Consider the following 8,311-nt stretch of genomic DNA (forward strand, 5'->3'; position numbering starts at 1 on the left):
TAGTAAACATTGTACAATTTGTTACCAAGCTTTATAAAACATTGAACTAGTTGTTTGAAACCTCTGCCAGAGAAAACACACTTTTGTGTAACTGGAATAGTTATATGAGATGTAGCTCCTGAGACAACTTTCTCATGTGACAACTATCCCCAGTCTCCCCTAGATCACACTATCATCAGTAATGTGGTGAGAGTAAAATCATGAATACTGTGACTAAAATAAACTAAAAACATTTTATGTTATTTTGAACCCTATAGGCTACACATTAAAAAAATTCTAATAAAAAAAAAATTCTTTGCCATCCGAAATCCAGTGCAGTTTAAACTCAAGCTTTGGCTAGGGTAGACAAGAGTAGGTTAGAAGACTGAAATCAAACCTAAAGGTCTGGCATATGACAGACAGATCAAAAGATGGCTGAAATGTGTGTATGACCATAGGGCGAAGGTTTGGCAGTGGAACAGGATATTGTGTTTCCTCAGTGTATGTAAAGAATACATTCCCTCTTCCCACCATAAATCATGTTAAAGGTAGACGTGCATGACAGCACACTCTTTGGAAGATTGCCATACAACGCATTTAAGACCCCTTTCCAGTCCCCATGTTCAATGAATAAGACCTTGTGTCTTTATACATCTGTGTTTTAAAATGAGTCAAAGCATCTGTCCTGACCACAACCACATCAGGACTGGTCGTGTTCTTTGTATATATCCAGTTTCTCCAAGGTCAATTTGATTCAAAGCTTAAATGGTAAAGAATTCAAGATAATATTGTGTATATTTAATATATACTCCAATTACCCAAGAATATCCAGTTTTCAAATCCTTTATTTTGAAGAGTGTATTATAAAAATCTTTAGTGTAATCTAGAGAAAAGTTAGAACATTTACAAATTGCAAAGATAAAGTTCGGAGCCATATTTTGTTCACTTGCCTTTGACAGTGATTTTTTCTTTTTCAGACTGAAACACGACTCCTTCATTACTCTTTCATTATGAGTGCACATGTACCCACCTGCAGTAAACTGGATCAAAGACACGTTTCACTGCTTCCTGTTAAAACTTTATGGTGTGAGCTGATGTAAAGGCAGTTAAGAATGCCATTAGACATAAGAGAAAAATCAATGTGGTACTGAGTGCTGCATTAGGTTTTGACTGAACACATTTTAAGTTGTGTTCTTATGGGAAGGTAGACAGCAGTCTACTAAACCATTTCAAAGTATATGGCTGGAGGTTAATTATTTTAGAAATAAAATATGACAGTGGCAGTCAATAGTTATGTAACATGCAAAACGTTTAATAATGGTGGTATATCTGGGGAAAAAAGAAATCAATTTATCACAACATTAAGGTCAAGATAAATCCAGCTCAACAACACAGACAGCAGTCCAGTGCTACTCAACATTCTTCGCAACTGTGCGGGGCTGTTATTCAAACATGTGTCTGAACATGGTGATGTTCACAGTAGAGTGAGAGTTTAAACCCAAGCGCTAGACTAGAGTAATTGTAGGGTGTACAGCGAGACGGGAACACACACACGCGCTCCACTGCAGGTGCACTTGATGATGTCTGTTATTACGGCTTTACACGGTGTATTGAATGTTTGAAGGGATAGAAAAGACACGTTTTGTGCCATAAGTTCGAAAATGTCTTGGTCATATCATGCAACTCTGTGCCATGTCATCTGTCACCTCATAACTATCAGGTCATTGTTGACTTCCATTTGCTTTAATTAAGTTTTTTTTTAAATCACTGCCACAAAGAACAATCAATCTTCCAAATGCCTTGTAAAAACTAAACATCAAACGTAGCATGTATTTGAGGTTCCTTAGGCGAATGCCTAAGTTAAAGAACTCCCGCTGATTCCAGTGACCCTGCACCAGGGCGACTACATCCAGGCAGGAACTGCCTCCCTCGGACATCCTGTTTTGTGTTTGTGCTTTTCACATCAATGAGGGAGATATCCGGGTCAGTGCAGTGTATAGGATTACACTAAAAAGGGCAGACGTCTTATTCAAACATCATGAGAAAGCTCCAGACACATTTTTTTATGTGGTTAGACAATATATGCGTTTCTCAAAACTTTACTTCATTTTAAGCTGCTAAATTATCACTACTGTACAAAAGTTTAGTCAGAAAGTTTTTTTTTTCACTGAATGAATTTATACTTTCATTTAGTGAAGATGTGTTAAATAGATCAAAAGTGACAGTAAAAACAGTTATAATCTTATATATTTCTATTTCTCAAATAAATGCTGTTCTTTTAAACTTTCTATTAATCAAAGAGCTCAGTTTCCACAAAGAATATTTTCCAACATTGATAATACTAAATGTTGAGCATCACATCAAATCAGCATATTAAAATGATTTCTAAAGGATCATGTGACACTGAAGAGTGGAGTAATGATGCTGAAAATTCAGTATTTTACTGAATTTACTGTATTTTTTGAATAAATAAATGCAGCCTTAGTGAGCATAAGAGACTTTTTTTATCTAACTTTTGAACAGTATGTGTATATCTAGTTGATGTTGGGGTTTATGTTGTACAAGATGGCTTCCTTCAGACTGTTTAGACTGAGAAATGGTCATGGCGCTCAGAATCGGTCTAGTGACTATAGCAGCAAAGGAATTGTGTTTTCCTGTGTTTGTTTCCATTGTTGCTTGGTGTATAGACTGAAACATGCATGCCGGAAGAGTTACTGTAAATAACACAGGGTGGTTGGTTCCCCACAGTGTGTTTATAAAATCCATTTAGCTATATCACCATACCATATTAATGCATCAGACCATAATATAAAACATACTTAAAATAATAAACCTAAGGACTATTTACTAATGCAGTTACCTGCATAAAGCCATATAGAGAGCAGGGGTGTGGAGTTCCCACTGGGAGATGCCAAAGAGCCAATCAAACACAACCGCACAGGTTTCTCACACTGTAACCCAGTATTCCCTTGCCTTAGAGCCAGGAAAAAGGATAATTTCCTCAACAACTGCTCCACTTTGCTTGTCCCTGGGGTTGTCCAGCTGACTAAGAACTGCATATAAGTGCCTCTCAAACACTGCAGAGCCTAGCAGTTGATAATAATGCCACTGGCACAGATGCCCATCAGTGGTCTCTCTCATGTATCACAGACTCAAAGCATCATAAGTGGGGGTGGTTTTCTTGTTTTTGACTGTTATGTGAAGGAATGACGAGAAGCTGACTCTATGCTACTGGCGTAGCGGTATTCAAAGGTGTGACAATAGTGGTGCGTTCATGCCATGTCAGAAAAAAAAAAAATCTCATATTGTGACTGTCTGTCTACAACTCTGCATAGCCTTTTGGAAAGCTCTGATGGTGTGGGATGTCTGCGCGAGCATTCAGGGTGTGCGGAGCGGAGGCATGGAAACACATACGTGGACAGGCAGGTAGGACATCCTATTATTGCAATCGGCCCGAATGCAATGATTGGACGAAAATTATTTGGTCCTGAGATTTCCACAGAAGATGTTTAGAAGAGAAGATCACTTCTATTATTGATTGCTATCAGGATGTGAAGAGAGTTTCAAACAGAATAACAAAAAGTGCAAACCCTACATTTAAGTCAAGTTTAGTCAAGTTTGCATTACTTTTATATACATATTTCTCACATGAGGTTTTATTATAAGGCAGAAGTAAAAAAAATTGGGGTCGATAATAATTTTTTAATGGTTTAGATTTTTTTTAAAGTCTCTTATGCTACATTTATTTGACCATATACACAAATATTTTTGTGATACATTTTTTTCAGGATTCTTTGATAAATAGAAAGTTCAAAAGAACAGCATTTATTTAAAATCTTTAGTGTGACTTTTGATTATATAATTTGATGCATCCTTACTGAGTAAAAGTACAAATTTCTTGCTGACCCCACAGTATTTTACATGTCAGCTCTTATACTTTCTTCTTTCGGAATTTCTGAGGCCACAAAGTCAATTCCATTTCCAAGAAGTCAAGCAAATAACAACAAAAACAGAGAAGCACGACATGTTATGAAAAGCTATCACGAAGTCTCCAGAGGCCGCATTCCATTGTCATGATAATTACACCTTTGCACAAGTGACTTGTTGAAGGCGGTAAGACTCACAGCAGGAGCAATGAAAAGAGTGATATAGTGTGAGGAGGAGGAGGAGCAGCGGAGGGGCTTGGACAAAGTGTGGGGTCTTCTGAAACAAAGCTATGTGCGAAAACAGGGGGAGGGGATGGCGAATGTCAGCGCAGACACACACAACTCAGACATGAGATGAGGGGATAATGGGTCTGACCCCAGACAAAGGGGAAACATTAGCCTCTATATGCCACCCAGGAACGACAGACAACAGGAGTCTTCCAGAAACAAAAGGAGAAATGGTGAAACGCTGAACGATCAACACCTTTGGTGATTGTTTCAAAACTGCAGGACAACATTTGCTGTAAGAAAGTAGCTGGCTTGTCCTGAAATAAGGAAAATGAGAAGGCCTGGCTATTTAGAGTTGATTGTTAGATGAGGGGAGAGTTGTAACATAATCTCCCCTCTAATGCTGCTATAACAGATGCAACCAAACTCTCCACCCAGAAAAGAAAAGAAAAAAACACAGCAGTTTGAATTCAAATAAGCCGACTGTTCGTGGGTTCGGTGTGAGAGTGTTGCCCAGCCCGCTCTGAAGCAAAGAGAAGCTGATTGTCCCATGGCTCTCTAGTGAATGAGTGTTACCCAGACTGCAGGGGGAAGGTGGGCGGCACAAAGGCCCTCTGTCTTACCTGCAGCGACTCTGATTTCACAACACCACCCGCTCCTCCTGCTGCAGCTGGCCCGCCGAGTGACATCGGGACATAAACGGTGTCTTTTTCAATGTTGCAGAGCAAAGCGGAGATCATAAGGAAGATGGAAGCTAAACCTCTGTGACTGACTGGTGCATATGTTTTAATACAGTGGTCTCAAACTGCAGAGTTTAGCTCCAACTCACCTGGGGCCTCATTTATAACCGTTGTGTACGCACAAAGCAAGCCTTAAAAGAGGCGTACGTCACTTCCGACGCATAAGTTGTGATTTATAAAAACAAAGTTGTGCGCACCTGCACGCAAACTCTGACCCATGCGTACGAACATTCTGGAGACGGAGCAGTTTGGCGACACCGATGGTGAGTGAGCTGAACTGACGGCAGATGAAGGAAAACCACTTTAAATCTTCATTATGAGTCCTAATCATAAATACAGTAAATGTCCACAATAACAGTTTGAATAAATAAAATAATGATTTATGTTTTACATCTGATATACACATTTAGATTAAATATGCCATTCTCATTAATGGAGTTAAGCACTTAAATTACATCAAATCATTACCGAGAAGTTACAACATTTTTTATATTATAATAAATAGAAATATTTGTAGTGGATGCGATGCTTTTGAACACTTTTCCTGTGGCATGCTGTGTTTTAATGTTTTAACCACAGCGAGGTTTGCTTTGCGCATGATAATATGATAACTCATGGTCTGAGGAAATATTTTTGTGCAAATAATGATCAATAATGCACAATAAGGCCTATCTGTTTCCATTAAAAATATAAAGAAATAGAAAAATACTATTTGGCCAGTGGAAAAGATTGAGAAAAACTTTCTCTGAAATGTATTTGATTTATTATTCATAAACAAGGCAAGGATAGGCTACTAAATGATTTTTAGCAATGTAATATGACAGCACATCCATATCTCATTTTTTCCAGATGTCTTGTACAATTAAACATGTTATCACGTGGATGAATATGCATATATGCAAATGATATGCAGATGAGGATATGCATAGTAAAACTAGGCTTTGAATGCTCCACATATGGTTATTTCGGGGTGGAGACGCAAGTGTGCACAATGTTCCGCAGATTGGGATTTATAAAGGGAATTTTGCACAGGTTCAGCTATTTTTGGCTTTTGGATGCACACACTTTTAGTAAGGATCTTACGCACAGTTTTATAAATGAAGACCCCTGCTTGGAAGTTTCTAGTGAAGAACTTCATTTGAAAACGCTTCTTTTTCTTTCCGTTTTGGCCTTCCAGCGTTTTTACAGCCTTCCTGATAATGTTCATTCATAATTCATGAATCAGTTATATCAGATCAAATCCTTGATTAATGTTATGAACAGCAGCTACGCTAATTATTTTCTATTTGCTTCTCTGTTTTATCTTGGGATGCCCATCCTGAGGTAACTAGAGAGTATATCAGCTCCAGTTTGGATCCAGCCTCTTATGAAGACTTCAGATGACCAACACCTATGAAGAGACGGTGCCAACCCCCGCAAAGACTTCAGATGACGCAAACTCTGAATCAACATGCACCAGTGCTATTTTTTCTAAGTGTCATAATCATTTGTTAACAAACAAGTATTCATTACTTTAATGAGCTCATTGTATCTGCATTAAATTACTACATTGTTTAAATTAATATTTTCTTTAGCTAACTGTGATTTTGTATATGTAGGCCCTACATTTCTGAAATACATAACTTAGACAGTTACCTGATAACATAACACTCTAAATTGCAATATGGACTCATGCACTTTCTGTAAAGCTGTTTTAAAATGAAGAGTATTGTAAAAAAACACTATACAAATAAACATGAATTGAATTGAATGTGAATTGAAACTCTCTTCCACACTGAGACGCTTTTTGAGAACGCTTTCCCAAGTGAATAAATTTGAAAGCGCCGTTTTCGTGTTGTAGTGTGGACTGTGAAAACGGAGGTATTTGAAAACGATGACGCATATTGAACCAATAGATATGTATGTTTATACCACTATTGTGCCAGTTATATGCTATTCACTTTCACAGTTGCTAAACATAAAAGATGTCATGCGATATGATATTTTAGATCAGGTTTGTTCAATTGTTGGACCCTACGTAGAAATCTACAGATACAATCTACGTAGCCGCAGACCGGTCAGAGTGCCCATGGTCATGATGACCCATTTACACTGAGACTCATGGACAATTGGATTATGGAGCAAAGGAAGAAGTTGCCTGGTCTGATGAATCACCCTTTCTTTTATATCAGGTGGATGGCCGGGTGCATGTGCATTGTATACCTGGGGAAGAGATGGCAACAGGATGCATGGGAAGAAAGCAGGCTGACGGAGGCAGTGTTATGCTCTGGACATGTTTTGACACGTACCACCTACTTAAAGATTGTTGCAGACCACGTGCACCCCTTCATGGCAATGGTGTTCCCTGATGGTGTTCCCGTTGCCTCTTTCAGCAGGACACTGCACCCTGCAAAAATTGTTCAGGAAAGGTTTGAGGAACACAACAATTAGTTTAAGCCATGATGTTGCCATGGCCTCCAAATTCCCAGTGGAATATGGAATCCGTCCTGTTAAGCATCTATGGGACGTGCTGGACCAACACATCTGATTCATGGAGGCCCTACCTCATAACATGCAGGACCTGCTGGGGATCTGCTGCTAATGTCTTGGTGCCAGAGGTCTTGTGGAGTCCCTCGGAGAATCAGAGCTGTTTTGGCAGCACAAAGAGGACCTACACCATATTAGACATGTGGTTTTAAAGTTGTGGCTCATCACTGTGTTATGATTTGTTGGTTCTTTTCATTCCCATTCATCTCAATAAATGAACTCGGCAGTCTTTGTTGCATTCTGGAGTTGCAGGATAACAACACCGATTCCTGGCCCTTGAGGTCCTTCTCTTTGTCCACACTTTGGTGCCGTAAAGAAAGTTAGGTTACTTTAAGTAGTCTGCTGTTGAGTTTGCTTGCTTCTTTTTAGCTTTAAAGAAATGTCTGCTTTTTTTTCCCCATTCACTTTACTGTGTTTCTTGCTTTTAAATGCTGTGTTGATGGCTCCTATAGTGCTTTTTGTCCATATTATATATTTTACAATAATGTTTATGTATAATACATTATTTTATAATTTTATTATAATATTTAATATCATTTGTTTGAATGTCATTTCAAACCCTAACCCTAACCCATTTTGTTCAGCATAAATTACCTGCTAACAGCAAACCTTATCCCCTTTCAATTCGTTGTTGTTCATTAGGCTCTCTGCTGCCCTCAACAGCTCTGGAGCAACTATGACAATTATGTGATTTCACTGCAGGATGATACAAGCAATTCAGAGACAAACATCCTGCAGTCAACAAACTAAACAATTTACATATTATCACAATAAAGTATAATTGTAGATTTCCCTCATAAAAACAGCATGCACGATTCCTCCATTCCGGATCAAGCAAATGTTGCCATCTACTGGGATAAAACGACATTGCAAAGTTCCCAAAACCCATGTAAATCCAAAACAAACGGAGAA

The sequence above is a fragment of the Scardinius erythrophthalmus genome (genome assembly GCF_964197995.2).
Source record: "Scardinius erythrophthalmus genome assembly, chromosome: 21".
NCBI lineage: Eukaryota > Metazoa > Chordata > Actinopteri > Cypriniformes > Leuciscidae > Scardinius > Scardinius erythrophthalmus.